Here is a 15,968-nt window from a genome sequence, read left to right as displayed (position 1 = left end):
GTTTTTAAAAAAAAAGAATGCCTAGATTCAAATCCTGTTTTAGAATTTATTATCTTAGGGCCCTTGGATGATTATTTTACTTCTCTAAGACTGTTTCCTCATCTGGTAAATGGGGATAATAAGTACCTACTCCACAGGGTAATTGTGAGGCATAAACAATATAATGTAGGTAAGGCCCTTAGCGGAGCACCCGGCATATAATGGGCCTTGTTACTGTGGAAAGATCAGACATGCTATTGTGGAGGCCATGGCCTTTGAAGGAGGAGGAGGATTGAGGCATGGGACAGTGGGGAGAAAGAGATGAGGACGGCAGAAGAAACTGTGCTGGTTTAGAGAATAGCTAAATTTTGGTGAATCAGTGGGGTATAAAGGAGAGATAAAGATAGTAAGATCAAAAAAAAAAAGTTGCGGCTGGTTGACACAAGGCATGAAATCCTTCTCTGGGTTGTTTTGACCTCATCTCAAGATTGAAGGATGCCACTGAAGGTTTTGGAGTGGGCAAGTAATGATCAGACTCTGGCATTAGAATTAATCTGACAACAGTCTACAGTGTCTATAGTTGGAAAATTTATTAGGACAAAGTCAATTACCTCATAGCATTTATTGCTCCCTAACTTGGTCCAGTTTATATCATGGACACTTTGTTTTGTCATTGAATTTCCTAGTATATGATTTAAAATGATGCTTCCACATCTTCTTCTCCCACCCCACCCCACACGTCCCTCTGTAGTGACCTCTCTTCTACTTAAGGCACCTATTGACCTGTTCTTTTCTCCTTCCCTCCATATGAGCTGGGAAGGGTCTGATACGTCATTTATTCATAATTAAATAAAATGCAGCCAAAGCAAATGCATTACTTCTCATCCATTTTAAAGCACATTATAAGCCATTTATTTTTAATTGCAGTTTAAAAGGGTTTTCTTTAGAAGAATTTCAGGCATCAAGCAAATTGGGAACAATCCTTTTAGGCCTATTCAACTGGCCCTAAAAAAATCAATCTTATTTAGGCTTTTTTGGAATAAGAGAGCAGGAGGAGTCTCCAATATCCTCCCCAAAGACAGCTGTCCTCTCCTTTGAGGAATGGAGTGAAATTGCTCTGTGGAAGAGGCCGTGTCATTGCCCCTGCCCTGGCACAAATCAGCCTGTTCCTTGTGTACACAGACTTCTGCCCCTCAGTGGATAAATGTGTGTGTGTGTGTGTCACGTGCCACTAATGGCCATGGCTCTGTGCCATGCACATAACTGAACACACTCATTCTTCCATCCCTCCCCCAAGATGTCTATTTTGGTCACATTTGAACTTTTATTTTTTACTAAAGTTTTATTTGTTTTCTGATTTCTGGGATATCCCAGTGATCCCCACATTGTTTTTGTTTGTTTTCTCCTCTCTGAGTTTGAAAGAGTCTTATAAAACAAGTGTTTCTGGGCCAGGCATGGTGACTCATGCCTGTAATCCCAGCACGTTGGGAGGCCAAGGCAGGTGGATCATGAAATCAGGAGTTCAAGACCAGAGAGGCCAACATGGTGAAACCCCATCTCTACAAAAAATGCAAAAATTAACCAGGTGTGGTGGCTCACGCCTGTAATCCCAGCTACGCGAGAGGCTGAGACAGGAGAATTGCTTGAACCTGGGAGGTGGAGGGTATAGTGAGCTGAGATCGCACCACTGCACTCCAGCCTGGGCAACAGAGCGAGTGTGTTTGTTTTTCCGAGATGGAAAAACAAACAAACCAACCCAAGTATTTCTTTGAAACTCGTCTCGTAAGTAATTGCAAAATTTGAGTATTACTTGACTGTCCTAATAATTATGAATTTTCTAAAAATATTTGATTTTAGATTACATAAGGCTTAGAGCACTGATTTTAGGCTCTTTTGGAGGTAGCATTTAAGGGGTATAAGGCAGCCATTAAAGAATACCTTTCTTTATTGTTTCTGAAATAATTAAAGAGAAGGTGAAATACAGAGTCAGATGGAGGGAGGGAGAGATACCACTTTTACTATCAATAAAAATGACTGACAGTTGCGGATTTTGATCTAAAGCCAAATGAGCTCCCTAACATTTACCATCTGGAATCAATTCACTTACAGACTGGTCACTAGCCCAGCTGTCCTAGGAGCCCTTCCCTGCAGGGTCAGGCCCTTTACCTCACAGGATGGAGCAGATCAGAATGCACACCTCCTGTGGACAGGGCAATGGAACCTTTCCAGCAGCCTCACTGGAGTGATTTCACAAGTCTTCTCAGTAAATTTACTTAATTTGATCCTGTGCATTTCATCAGGTTTGTGGAATTTGCCTGCAGATCTTGTTGATTCAGTAGGCACCTTAGTTGTGGTATGCATTCAGTAAATATTTTTATTGTGAATGAGTGCAGTTTGTTTCAGCAATACTTTAATATACACTATGGTGAAGTAATTAGTTGCCTTCTGCTATTTGCTTTCAAGTAATCGGAAATAAGAAGTATTTGGGGCCAGGCACAGTGGCTCATGCCTGTAATCCCAGCACTTTGGGAGGCTGAGGTGGTTGGATTGCTTGAGCCCATGAGTTCAAGGTTACAATGAACTATGATCGTGCCACTGCACTCCAGCCTAGATGACAGAGTGAGATCCTGTTTCTTCAAAAGAAAAAAAAAAGATTTGAGAATATGCTAAGAACACTTAATGCTTTTCATTTGCAGTATTCCCCTGGTATTTGTTAATGGTTGTTCTGCTTAGAAATAGCTGCAAAGTAGATGATGGTGCAAAAATCAACAATAGTGACTTGAAGATTTCAGGAGTATTTTCTGCTTCTGTGGCTTTTTCACATCCTGCTCATCTAAGAAATATGGTTGCTGCTCCCAGCCATTGTGGGCAGTGGCTTTGTGGGAAGCACTGTCGTGTGAGCACAAGGAATTTCGGTCATCTTGGTCCTGGTTAGATGGCCTATAATACTCTCATTTCCAGAGTTAGCTTCTCAGAGACTGTTCACTTGTCTTTCAGGCCAAGAATAGTTGCAAGATAAGCAATGGATTTAAAAACAGAGTGTATTTTGCACTGTCTGATGAGTACATTGTGTCTCCGAAGTTGAGATTCCACATAGTGAGCCTTGGAAAACAACTGCTGGTAAATTCGGAATATAAAGAAAAGATTAATTATACATTCCTTATCTTGCGGAGCACTCTGTGTTGACTAATATAGTTCACTGACCTGAAGATGGAACCCGGAAACCTGGAATGTGATGTTTTACATTGTTTCTGTTGAAAAATGTCCATAACCAATGTGCAGAGTGTTCAGGGCGATATAATTGGAATGACCTTTGTTCTTGAGGCACCTGTGGGAATCTGCTTGTGTCACACATAACAAGGATGAGAATTTGGGAGAAAAACAGAAATGAGAGATGATTTAATTTTCATCAGTCCATATACTGGAGAAATATTTTTTCTAATGATTCTTAGTAAGATAATCTTTTCTATATGTTTGATACAAAATTAAGTGAACCAAGATTAGTAGTGCTATTGAGTCTAACTTTTTTCTAAGACAAAAATATTATTTAAAAATTATTAAAATATTGGCTCATGCCTATAATCTCAGCACTTTGGCAGGCCAAGGCGGATGGATCACCTGAGGTCAGGAGTTCGAGACCAGCCCAGACAACCTGGTGAAACCCTGTCTCTACTAAAAATAAAAAAATTAGCTGAGTGTGGTGGTAGGCACCTGTAATCCCAGCTACTTGGGAGGCTGAGGCAGGAGAATTGCTTGAACCCAGAAGGCGGAGGTTGCAGTGAGCTAAGATCGTGCCATTGCACTTCAGCCTAGGCAACAAGGATGAAACTCAAAAAAAAAAGATTAAAATTAAAATAGTATATCCTCATGATAAAAAAGTCAATGTCAAAATCTGTAGTATCTCTCCCTCTAAAAAAAAAATTTTTTTTTTGAGGTGGAGTCTTGCTCTGTTGCCCAGGCTGGAGTGTAGTGGCACCATCTTGGCTCATTGCAACCTCCTCCTCTGGGGTTCAAGTGATTCTCCTGCCTCAGACTCCTGAGTAACTGAGATTACAGGCGGGGGCCACCATGCCCAGATAATTTTTGTATTTTTAGTAGAGACAGGGTTTCACCATGTTGATCAGGCTGGTCTTGAACTCCTGACCTTGTGATCTGCCTGCCTTGGCCTCCCAAAGTGTTGGAATTACAGGTGTGAGCCACTGTGCCCGGCCTAACAATTTTATGTATATATTTTTTAGATTATTTCCATGCTTATACAAATATGTTCCATTTTTATTTTGATGATGATACATAATCCACAACTTGGCTTTCCCCCTTTTTTTTTTCCTCTCTTGTGTCTCTAATGCTTAATATTTTTGTAGAAATAGGATTTACCTTCATTGCCTGGGCTGGTCTTGAACTCCTAGGGTCAAGTGATCCTCCCACCTCGATCTCACAAAGTATTGGGATTACAGGCATGAGCCACTGCGCCAGCCCAAACTGAATACATTTTGACATTAATTGAGTTTTTATAATTAATGAATGTTGAATCAGCAGTTTAAAAAAATCTAATGAAAGGAATATATGGCTTTTCTTCTTTAATCTATTAATGGGTACATTGGATTCTCTGATGGTCAACAGTCCTGACATTCCTTGGGGATAACTTTAGTCAACATTTCAGGGATGTCAGAAAGCAGCAGAATATACGACCTGGGCTAGGAAACCTGAGAGGGACATGGTCTGACTTGCGCTGGGAATGTGACTGACGATGTACGATGTACTGTTTGGAGCCAGAGGAAATGATACTGAGATCCAGCACCTCTAGGAACTGTTCTCTATGTGGTTGTAGTTGTTAGAGGTGATGCTATTAATTAGAGGTTAATAATATCATTAGCCTACGAAGTATTAGATTCAAAGTAACATTGTCCTAGTTGTAATCTTGAGGATTATGCATACTGAGGGGTTTAAAGTGCTTTGACTGTCTTCAGTTTTGGGGGCTTATTGTGTTTCATTTGCTGTCATAGTTTTTTGAGGATCGCTTAATAGTCAGATGAAGTTTCTCATACGATTCCCCAGTTAAACTACTTGTGTTTCTTTTGAGCACTAGACCAAACCTTGGCCATCTCTTATTTCTTTCGAGGAAGTGGACATTTTCTCCACTTTACCAACTCTCTCTAGAACAACTGGTGAACTTGGCAATGTATGACAGAGGAATGGAGGTTTGCTGTGAACAGCCATCACAAGTAGCCAGAGCTTCGGTACTCACTTGAGTTTAAGGTCTAGATTTGAGGTTAGTAGCTTAAATGGCGTGATTTACTGGCTTCTAGGAGCTAAGATGGAGTTCCAATGTTTAAGTTTCATGCTCCAGATCTGAAGAGTGAGTGATTTGGTGGATGATCGCTAACAGTTTCTTTGAGCTCTATGAGAGTTTGATTTTGTATGAATGCACCCACTTCTCTTAGACTGGTCCCTTAGTTGAGAACTGAGGTCTTACAGGCAGGGGATGTAAAGTTAGGATCTTGATTTATATGTAAATTGTGCTGACCTTGTTGATTCATGTCTCTTTTCATCCTGATACTGATTTTTTTTTTCTCCTGTGTTTTGAATTGTGTATTGTACACTTAATTCTGTCATTGATATTTACTCTTAGGGAGTGTGAGATTTCTTAAATAGACTTGATTTATTTTATTTTTTTTTTGAGACGGAGTCGCGCTCTGTCACCGAGGCTGGAGTGCAGTGGCGCGATCTTGGCTCACTGCAAGCTCCGCCTCCTGGATTCCCGCCATTCTCCTGCCTCAGCCTCCCCAGTAGCTGGGACAACAGGCGCCCGCCACCACGCCTGTCTAATTTTTTGTATTTTTAGTAAAGACGGGGTTTCACTGTGTTAGCCAGGATGGTCTCAATCTCCTGACCTCGTGATCCACCTGCCTCGGCCTCCCAAAGTGCTGGGATTACAGGCATGAGCCACCACGCCTAGCCTAGACTTGATTTTTTTAGAGTTGTATTTGTTGATGTTGCTGTTTCTTTTCTTTTACCCCTCCCATCTCCTCCTGACTTCCCCCCTCCCTTCCCCTCCCCTCCCATCCCCTCCCCTGTTTCTTTTCTTTGAAGGTCTCCCTCTGTTGGCCAGACTGGAGTGTAGTAGTACAGCCACAGCTCACTATGACCTTTAACTCCTAGGCTCAGGGCCTACTCCCACCTCGGCCTCCCAAGTAGCTAGGAATATAGGTGTGCATCACCATACCCAGCTAATTTTGACATGCGGTCTTGTTCCTTTGCCCAGGCTGGTCTTAAACTCTTGGGTTCAAGTGATCATCCTGCCTTGGCCTCCCAAAGTGCTGGGATTACAGGTGTGAGCCACTGCATCCAGCCTACAGCAGTTTTAGTTTTACAGAAAAATTGCTCGAAAAGTACAAAGAATTCCCGTATACTTCTTCTCCCTCCCACTCACACAGTTTCCCCTATTATTATTAACACCTTGCCTGTGTGATATTAACATCTTTAATGTGTGGTACCTTTGTTATAATTGATGAGCCAATATTGATATGTTACTAACTAAAGTTCATTAGGGCTCACTCTGTGTTATATAGTTCTATGGATTATGACAAATACGTAATGTCATATATCCACCATTATAGTGTTATATCATACAGAATAATTTCACTGCCCAAAGAATGCCCTGTGCTCCATCTATTCACCTGTCTTCCCTACCCACCGATCCCATGGCAGGCACTGATCTTTTTACCATCTCTATAGTTTTGCTTTTACTGAAATATCTAGTTGGAATCATACAGTATGGAGCCTTTCCATCCTGGCTTTTTTCACCTAACAATATGCATTTAAGATTTCTGGAAGTCTTTTTGTAGCTTTGACACTTTATTTCTTTTTATCCCTGGATAATAAGCCCATTGTATGCAGGACATCTTGGTTGCTTCCAAGTTTTGGCAGTTATGAATAGAGCTGCTATAAACATTTGTGTGCAAGTTTTGGTGTAGACATAAGCTCATTTGGGTAAATACCCAGGAGCACGATTACTGAACCATATGGTAAGCGTATATTTAGCTTTGTAAGAAACTGCCAAACTGTCTTTTAAAGTGGACATATAGGCTGGGCGCGGTGGCTCACGCCTGTAATCCCAACACTTTGGGAGGCTGAGGCAGGCGGATCATGAAATCAAGAGATCAAGACCATCCTGGCTAACATGGTGAAACCCCATCTCTACTAAAAATACAAAAACAAAATTAGCCAGGCGTGGTGGTGGGCGCCTGTAGTCCCAGCTACTCGGGAGGCTGAGGAGAACGGTGTGAACCCGGGAGGCAGAATTTGCAGTGAGCTGAGATCATGTCACTGCACTCCAGCCTGGGTGACAGAGTAAGACTCTGTCTCAAAAAAAAAAAAAAAAAAAAAGTGGACATATAATTATATAATTTTGTACACCCATCCAGCAATGAATGAGAGTTCCTGTTGTGCCGTATCTTCACTGTCGTTGGGTGTTATGTTTTGAATTTTTGCCATTCAAACAGATATTTAGTGGTATCTTATTATAGTTTTAACTTGCATTTCCATAAATGACATTTGAATTTGATATTGAGTGTCTTTTTATATGCTTATTTGCCACCTATACATCTTCTTTGGGGAGGTATCTGTTCAGACCTCTCTCTTTTTTTCTTTTTTTTTTTTTTTTTGAGATGGGGTCTCGCTGTGTCATCCAGGCTGGAGTGCAGTGGCGCCATCTCAGCTCACTGCAAACTCCGCCTCGCGGGTTCAAGTGATTCTCCTGTCTCAGCCTCCCTAGTAGCTTGGGACTACAGGCATATGCCACCATGCCTGACTAATTTTTGTAGTTTTTGTAGAGATGGAGTTTCACTATGTTGGGCAGGCTGGTCTTGAACTCCTGGCCTGAAGTGATCTGCCTGCCTTGGCCTCCCAAAGTGCTGGAATTACAGACGTGAGCCACCACGCTCAGCTTGTACATAGTAGACTCTCTGTTGAGTCTCTTGTGCTTCTGAAATACAATATCTATTAGACTCATTAAAGAATCTCTGAATTTTTTCATCCATCAAGCCATTAGGAGGTGATAGGACTTTCCTCTTGTTCTGTGATACATGAAGCTGTATTTCTTCCCATATAGAATTTTGGTTGTTGTAAGTGGCTGTCTCTTGTAAATTTAAAATCTGGAAAGCAAAAAGCTGTTTATGGAAAAGCCCTCTAGTTTGAGAACCGGTTTCCTTTCTGCCCTCAGGGTCAAGTCTCTTACTCCTCAGTTGGGAGATGTTACACGTAGCAGCATCCATCGCATTGCCTTTTAGCTAGGTGTTTTTCTAGGTTCTTAGTCATCTCAAGTGAGTAGTTATTTTTAGAACTACTCCAAGGACAGGGTATTGGGTGCCTTTTGAGAAAACCAGAAAAAGAATTTGGCAAATATAGCAGATTTGGGAGGTTGTTTAAATACAGATCTCAGTAGAGGTCCTGAGACAGGCTCTGGGATTAAACTAAATTTAAACATATTACAATTAGAGACAAAAGAAAGTGAGAAAAACCTGGACGTAGTTAAAATCAAAGGTTTTTTTGTTTTTTTTTTTAATGTTCCAAAGTAATGTGCTTTGTTCACCATTTTCACTAACAAGTTGCAACTAAGTGGCTATAGTGCTTGTTACTAAATTATGGAGAAACAACTTTTTAAAAATTAGTTTAAGCAGAAAAGCTTTAAGGCAGCAAAATTTGATCTGTATAACCTATAAGTATATATTTTCAGAAATAAAATGTCTCCCTCAAGGACTGAATATAACTTTTAGAAAAGAAAGAATCCACTTGGGGAAGTCACTTTGGCTACATAGAACTAAAGCAGAGAGGAGGTGGCCAGTAAAAGGATTGAGAAGCGGGTAGCTCCTCATATCCTGGCTCTCTTGATTCAAAGTAAATAATGACGTTTGAGTAAGAAGTCTTTGCCATGGATTAAGTGCCAGGCAGGCCTGAGCTTAGCCCCAGTTGAGGGGTTACTTGCTGTTCATCAGTCCCCTCAAAGTACTCTAGCGTCCTTTGCAAAAACCCTGTAAACGTAACCTCACCCCCATTCCTTTCATCTAACTTCAAGATTACCAAAAACCATTCCTCACACCCAGATTTAGAGACTTACCCAATATGAAAATGATTCTGAGCTGTGACACGTAAACAAAACAACTGTTTTGTTTATCTGTCTGGTGGACTGAATGTTCAGGGCTCTTGGTAGGTCACTTCATAAAGAGAAGTGGGCAGGGAAGATGATCAGAGAAGAGCTGAGGACAAGTGTCATCCAAGGAAGTCAAGAGGATTTATCCTGGGCATGGTGTAGTGACAAGAACATTTCACTGGGAGACAGGAGGCCTTGGTTACAGTCTGGCTCAACCATTCAGTGTCCTTTCTCCTCACTGTGTCTGTTTCCTCATCTGTAAATGTTTTGGACAAGATGGTTTTAGGCATGGGGTTAGTGAGATGAATAAGACAAGGATGTTTCTGATAAAGGAAACAAGCTTGTTGTAAACAAAGAAAACGTAGTATTGTAGATGTTTTAAGTAGGAGTCTTTAAAGAAGAGCTGTGGTTATAGTTAACTCAGTGGGGCTTTGAAGAATGCTTGAGATTTCACAAAGAGTAAGATGGGGGAAAGCAGAGAGAACAGCATGTACCAAGAGATGGATGGTGCATAGCTGACACCCAAGGTATATATAAGAGTGGGGAGGGTGATGGAGCCAGAAAGGTACCTGGGGTTAGATGGGGAGGTCTTTACTGCATGTCAGGCTAAGAAGTTTTTCCCCATTGGTAAGAGAGAGTTCTAAAGCTCTTAAGTAGAAGGAAAACCTGATTAGTTAGCATTTAAAAAGTAGAATAGTGACAGCATCATAGATAATGTTTCTTTTGTTGTTGTTGTTTTTCCATGGAGGAAGAGACTTGAGGCAGTCAAGTTCATTTGGAAGTTATTTCAAGAGTAAAGCAGTGACTTAGAGAGGAAGGGACAAATTTATGAGCTGTTTTAGCATACAAAATAAATATCTGGGATTTGGTAACCCTCAAATTGACCAATTCATTTCCCCTAACCTCAGCCATGGCTGGTTTAGGTTGGGGTACATAACTGTTAGGTACAAGTCATACAATGTCTTGTAAAGTCCATTGGCCTTTGAGATCACTGAGCCATTTGGTTCCTTCCCCTGGGGATGGGTACTGAAGTTGTGTGGGCAAGCTTGTTCTTAGCCTCTGTAATTGAAGAGCTCCATTCAGAAGCAGTGGGGAGTAATTGATGTTCATCCTCTAGAGGCTGGAAAAATCAAGGACCACAGGAAGCTTTTTATAAAGGAGGCCAAACCCAGAAATAAATTTTCTCCAGAACTCCGTCTTAAAAGGATTCTTAAATCTCATAACCGGAACCCTTTCTCTCTCTGGACTAGATCTGTCTTCACTTTTAAAAAGTGTTTGTGCGTATGTTGTTAAATAAAAAATTGCTTCTGACACTTCTTAAAATGGTTCAGTCCTTAAACCCAGGAGCTTGAGGTTACAGTGAGCTATGATTATGCTACTGCACCCTAACCTGGGTGACAGAGTGAGACTCTGTCTCTTAAAACAAACAAACAAAAAAAGGTAAGGAAGACTTTTTTCTTTTTTTTTTTTTTTTTTTTTGAGATAGAGACTCGCTCTGTTGCTGAGGCTAGAGTGCAGTGGCTCGATCTCAGCTTATTGGAACCTCCATCTCCCTGGTTCAAGCGATTCTCCTGCCTCAGCCTCCCTCAAGTAGCTGGGATTACAGGCGCCCGCCACCACGCCCAGCTAATTTTTGTATGTTTAGTAGAGACGGGGTTTCACCATGTTGGTTGGGCTGGTCTTGAACTCCTGACCTCAGGTGATCTGCCCGCCTCAGCCTCCCAAAGTGCTGGGATTACAGGCGTGAGCCACCGCACCCGGCCAGGAAGATGTTTTTCAAGACTATTGCAATAAGAGAGAGAGATCCAGCTTAACTCCAAATATGACAAGGGCAAGTGGGGATTGATAGCCAAGGAGCAAGGCGAAGGGGTCAGTGGGTGGAAAGTGACTTAAAGGAAACATCGAGGGTAGGGGGATTCTGGCTAAACTGACCTACGGGATTCTTGCTGAAGGCAGGCCAAAGACTTAGACATCAACAGTGGAGGATGAGGAACTTGATCAGATATCAAGGATAGGGGTAGGTGGTGGGTGAGGCTGTTTGCGGGGACTCAAACTTACTTAGCGGGATTCTTGCTAAAACCAGGCTGGGCAGGTGAAAGATAAAAGGTGAGGTGGCGTGGAGGCAAGGTCAGGCCCTTAGAGGGCTTTGAGGAGCCTGACTGAAGTTTAGTCAAGCAGAGTCTTTGCCAGTGTGTGTTTTATTACAAAAGTAATATATGCCTCACCTCCAGAACTAATTTGTCTTCAAAGCTTGGTATGTAGCCTTCCATATGTTAGTATAAGCTTAGAAAAATGCTCTGTTCCTACAGAAATGAGATCACACTGTACATACTGTTATGCAGGTGCATTTTCCACATCGTAGATCTTCAGTGGTTTTCATGTCAGCACGCATACCCTGGTCTCAGTCTTTAGAATGCCTTGCCTCATTTTAGATATTATTTACAAAAATTGTAAACTGGAAGTAATTTATATTTTATATTTTAAATTATGTTCATTACTTTATATTATAAATTATATTTTAAATTCCAGTTTATAACTTTTTTACATACATTATCCCATTTGTTCCATAAAATGATCCTCTAAGGGTGGGGATAGGGCAGGTAATATTTCCATTTTACATAGAGGTTACATGATTTATTAGAGACTTTGCAGCTAATATGTGTCAAGTCCAGGATTCATACGTGTCAGTTGCATGTATGAAAACAATTTTAGATCTTTGACATTCAGCTTACATATAAACCACATGTGGAATACTGTTTTTGTCTGTGGTGCTTTGGGACTTTTAGGAAATATATGTGGTGTATGTAGTACCTAGACTCTGATAATAAATTTCATTTGAGACGTTTATCCCTTTTACGTGTATTATTAATTTCTATATTGAAAATTCTTGTCATTTTAATGTCCTCAAAACAACAAAATAATCATCTCAAATATTAAGATTAAATGAATTCTGTCAGTTTGTAGCAATACTTTCAATACTTAAGTAACAGACTTAGTCAGCTAATTGGATTTCTGAAAATGTTAATGGAAGTGTCTCAGTTAACTACCTCTACTCATGTCCCTCTGGGACTCATTTCCTACCTGGAACATCACACCTCTCTCAGTATTCTTTATTGGTTTCCTGGGACCCTGGAGAGAAAGAAAAGGCAAGACAGGATGAATGAGGAGTGGGGAATGTGAGGCAGGGCGGAAATGAAAGAATATGAGCTGTGGGAATTCACCTTATTCAGGAATGGGAAAAACAGCGAGGGAAAAGCCATTTCTCAAGAAGCTGTATGGCATGCTCGTGAAGATTTTGAGTTAAATCCAATGTCACCCTTTCTGGCTCTGTGACCCTAGGTAAGTTATTTCAGTCCATACTTGTCAATTTCCTAGGGTTTCCTTATAGAGTTCTTATGAGAAGTAAATAGTGGGTTATCTAATCCACTTAAAGAATATTTGGCCCCTAGTAAACATTTAAAATGTTAGCTATTATTTCTAGGCTTTTTAGATGCAAAGTCCCAAGAAAGGAGTCTGAAAGTCTGGATCCAGTAAAATGACCATATAATGTATTTTTCAGGCCAGGATGCTATTAATAATTGTGGGACGACAAATATTAGCCAGTATTTATTATTTCCCTAATGAGGGAGGCATCTGTGCCCCCAAAACTGTGACTGATTAAGGCAGCTTTCCTTCCTACCTCAGCCCAATTAAGCTAGGCCTCTGGACTTTGACAAGCCAGGGAGCAAATCATTCTTAAAAACTCTTTGACAGATAGACAAATACACACTCACTCACTCGCTAAATCACAGAAGAAACTTTGCTTTTTCTTTCTAGGTAACATGTCTTAAAGTGATATGAGTCTGTACAAATTTTACTAAATATTTGTGCAGTATTGTTTACCCAAGAAATCGCTTTGAAGAAGATATTTAAGTTCTTTTTATTTATTTATTTATTTTCAGAGACGGAGTCTTACTCTGTCACCCAGGCTGGAGTGCAGTGGCATGATCTCAGCTTATTGTAACCTCCACCTCCCGGGTTCAAGTGATTCTCCTGCCTCAGCCTCCTGAGTAACTGGGATTATAGGCCCGTACCACCACACCCAGCTAACTTTTGTATTTTTAGTAGAGACGGGTTTCTCCTTGTTGACCAGGCTGGTCTCAAACTCCTGACTTCAGGTGATCCACCCGCCTTGGCCTCCCAAAGTGCTGGAATTACAGGCGTGAGCCACCTTGCCCTGGCCTAAGTTCTTATAAGTAGTTTCTGTCATTTAAAAACAATAACTTTGACACATCTTAAATAGTTCTCCTCATGCCTTTAGGTGTAGATTTTTCTTACCTGTTGAGTTCTCAGCATGTGCCAGGTGCAATGCTTAATTGGTGGCGAGGATATAATGGTAAACAAAACATATTTGAATTTGCCCCTGAGTTGCTTGTTGTCCAGTGAGAAAGGCAATCAAGTAATGAAAAATGCAGAGCTCTAAACTGAGCTTGTTGTAATGAAGGCAAAGTACAAGGAGTTCTACAGGAAGTTCTTGAAGAGCCTGACCCGGCCTGGGAAGGTGAGGAAGAAGTTCCCTGAAGGGAGTTGTGCTCAACACTGAATGTCAATTAAAAATGGCAAGATGGGATGGGGGGCTGTGGAAGAGGCAGAAAGGAGCATGGTCTTCTAGGAAAGGTTCTGTATGTGGAATGCGGAAAACTGGGAAATGTCTGTTTTTTGAAAAATCAGGGAGGCTCCACTGTGATCCCACACTCTTCCTGCTGTTTGCAATGCCCTTGCCGTCCTTTTTCTTGCTAATGGCATTCCATTCATCCATCATCACTTTACAGTATACTTTTTTGTTTTCATGTCTCTGACATCCTTTAGGACAGGGACTTGGTCTTATTTATTCATTGTAAGATGTTTAGAAAAGCACAGTAGCCTTTCTTCTTCTTTTTCCCTCTCCCCATAGTGCCAGGTACTTACTGTGTGCTTGCTCCTTGGGAAGGGGGCACAAGACAGGCACAGTGCCTGTTGTCATGGAGCATGCACTGTGATGATTGTTTTGCTCACTGAGTAAATAAACGCTGAATGATTCACCCTTAGAATCAGAATTGTGGACTCTGGAGGCCATTTTCATAGAGTTTCAGCAGTTTTGTGCCTTCTTTACAGTTGTGCAACAGAAACAATCAATGCTCAAGTGTTAAGAAGCCACTAATAAAGTAAGTCGAATGAAGTAAGATAAAGGCCACCCAAATAATAGTGAAGGCACTGGAGAAATAAGGCTTGTAAAAATATGATGTATATGTTAATCCTCATGAACACATCCTGATTACAGCAGAGAACTCTTGTAGTGTTGTCCACTTTGTGGCGGTGTGCTTCTCAGGCTGTCCTGTCTGTGTCCATGTTGGAATGACGGTTTCACACTGTACTCATTCATGTACTGTTCACTATCCACCTTTCTGTTATGAAGATTGAGAGGGAGCCAGTGCCTCGCTTGCCCAGGATAGCGATAACTTAAAATAACAATCCTTAGAGCAAATGTACACGGAGGTTTCAAACAGTTCGTCATTGCTCTTGGGAAACCTGTGGATTTGTGTGTGTGTGTGTGTGTGTGTGTGTGTGTGTGTGTGTGTGGTATTGTGTGTGTGCATTCAAATTGCAGACAAGAAACAGAAGGGCTTAGAACAGAATAGTGAGAAGAGCAACACTGGATATAACTGCTATGTTTATCCTGAAGATAATTGTCCTTGGCAGGATAGAAGAAGGAACTCCTTGCTGGCTTTGTGGAACAAGGAGGCCATCCTTCCAAGTTTCTCGTGTGACTTGTGTCACATGTGCAATTAAAATGAAGTGTCACCTTTCTTGCTTGTGTCTCTCTTAAGAGACAATAAACTTTTCAAAGTCACTGCTTTGCAGAGCGTGTTTAAACACAAAACCACAAGGTTCCTAGAATTATAGATTTCATAGTTGACAAGGGCCTGCCCACCTGTCACGCAGTGTCAGCATCCTTTCTGCATCAGTCCCACTGGAAGGCCGTTTGTGCACACCTCATTCCCTTCCTGGGAAAGCAACCCTTTCCAGTTCTTAGTGTTTTCTTCTTCTGGTGTTTCCTCCATATTTCTGATTGTTAGGCTTCTGCTGTTATTTCTTTATTTAAAAATTTTAAACATCCTCCATTAGTCACTGTTAGCCTTCTTACACTCTCTGTCCACTGCCTCCCCCTTCATCCTTCAAGTGTATCACAGCTTTTAGTTACATCAGTATTCAATGCTTATGTTTATGTTGTTATGACTGTTAGGATTATTTACCTGCTGAGCCAGTTATGCTATAATTCTGTTTTTTTCTTGTACAATTAATTAATTTTCTTCCTGTTGATTTTCTGAGTTTTCTTTTTTCTTTATTCCTTTTTTTTTTTTTTTTTTTAGACAGTCTCTTGCTCTGTCGCCCAGGCTGGAGTGCAGTGGCGTGATCTTGGCTCACTGCAACCTCCACCTCCCAGGTTCAAGCGATTCTCCTGCCTCAGCCTCCCAAGTAGCTGGGATTACAGGTACCTGCCACCACACCCAGCTAATTTTTGTATTTTTTAGTAGAGATGGGGTGTCTCCATGTTGGCCAAGCTGGTCTCCAACTGCTGACCTCAGGTGATCCGCCCGCCTTGGCCTCCCAAAGTGCTGGGATTACAGGCGTGAATCACTGTGCCCGACCATTTTCTGAGTTTTCTACGTCCAGCTTATTCTTACTTCCCAAATCACAACTGTAATTTTTAAGTATTCTTTTTTACATCCTAGGCAGATATATCAGTTGATCATGTTAGTTTCGTTTCCTCCTGCAGATTCCCCCCTGGATTCCCAGCATTCTCCAGATATGGTCTCTAGGC

General features: G+C 41.2%; 1 protein-coding gene and 1 long non-coding RNA gene across 12 annotated transcripts in view; one reads left to right on the top strand and one right to left on the bottom strand.

The window, feature by feature from the left end:
* The window catches only part of LOC105474491 (ankyrin repeat and sterile alpha motif domain containing 1A), a 196,449-nt gene that overhangs the window by 49,484 nt on the left and 130,997 nt on the right, over window positions 1-15,968 (top strand). The window contains exon 1 of one of the 10 annotated variants that reach the window (XM_011729180.3): window positions 11,628-14,310. The exons of the other annotated variants lie outside the window; for them this stretch is intronic. The gene's annotated coding sequence lies outside the window, so the exon portion shown is untranslated. Of the gene's footprint in view, window positions 1-11,627; window positions 14,311-15,968 lie in introns of those variants that run through there. 10 annotated transcript variants of the gene reach the window in all.
* On the bottom strand, window positions 2,960-13,581 carry LOC139363424 (uncharacterized). Of its 2 annotated transcripts, none has more exons than XR_011623801.1 (4): window positions 13,445-13,581; window positions 12,209-12,256; window positions 3,184-3,317; window positions 2,960-3,093 (listed from the first exon to the last, which is right to left on the bottom strand). It is a non-coding gene; the product is annotated as an uncharacterized lncRNA (long non-coding RNA). The 2 variants fall into 2 exon arrangements; XR_011623802.1 differs by having other exon boundaries at window positions 2,964-3,096.

Source organism: Macaca nemestrina, chromosome 5 (assembly GCF_043159975.1).
Source record: "Macaca nemestrina isolate mMacNem1 chromosome 5, mMacNem.hap1, whole genome shotgun sequence".
Lineage (NCBI taxonomy): Eukaryota > Metazoa > Chordata > Mammalia > Primates > Cercopithecidae > Macaca > Macaca nemestrina.
This window is presented reverse-complemented; position numbering and strand designations above follow the sequence as displayed.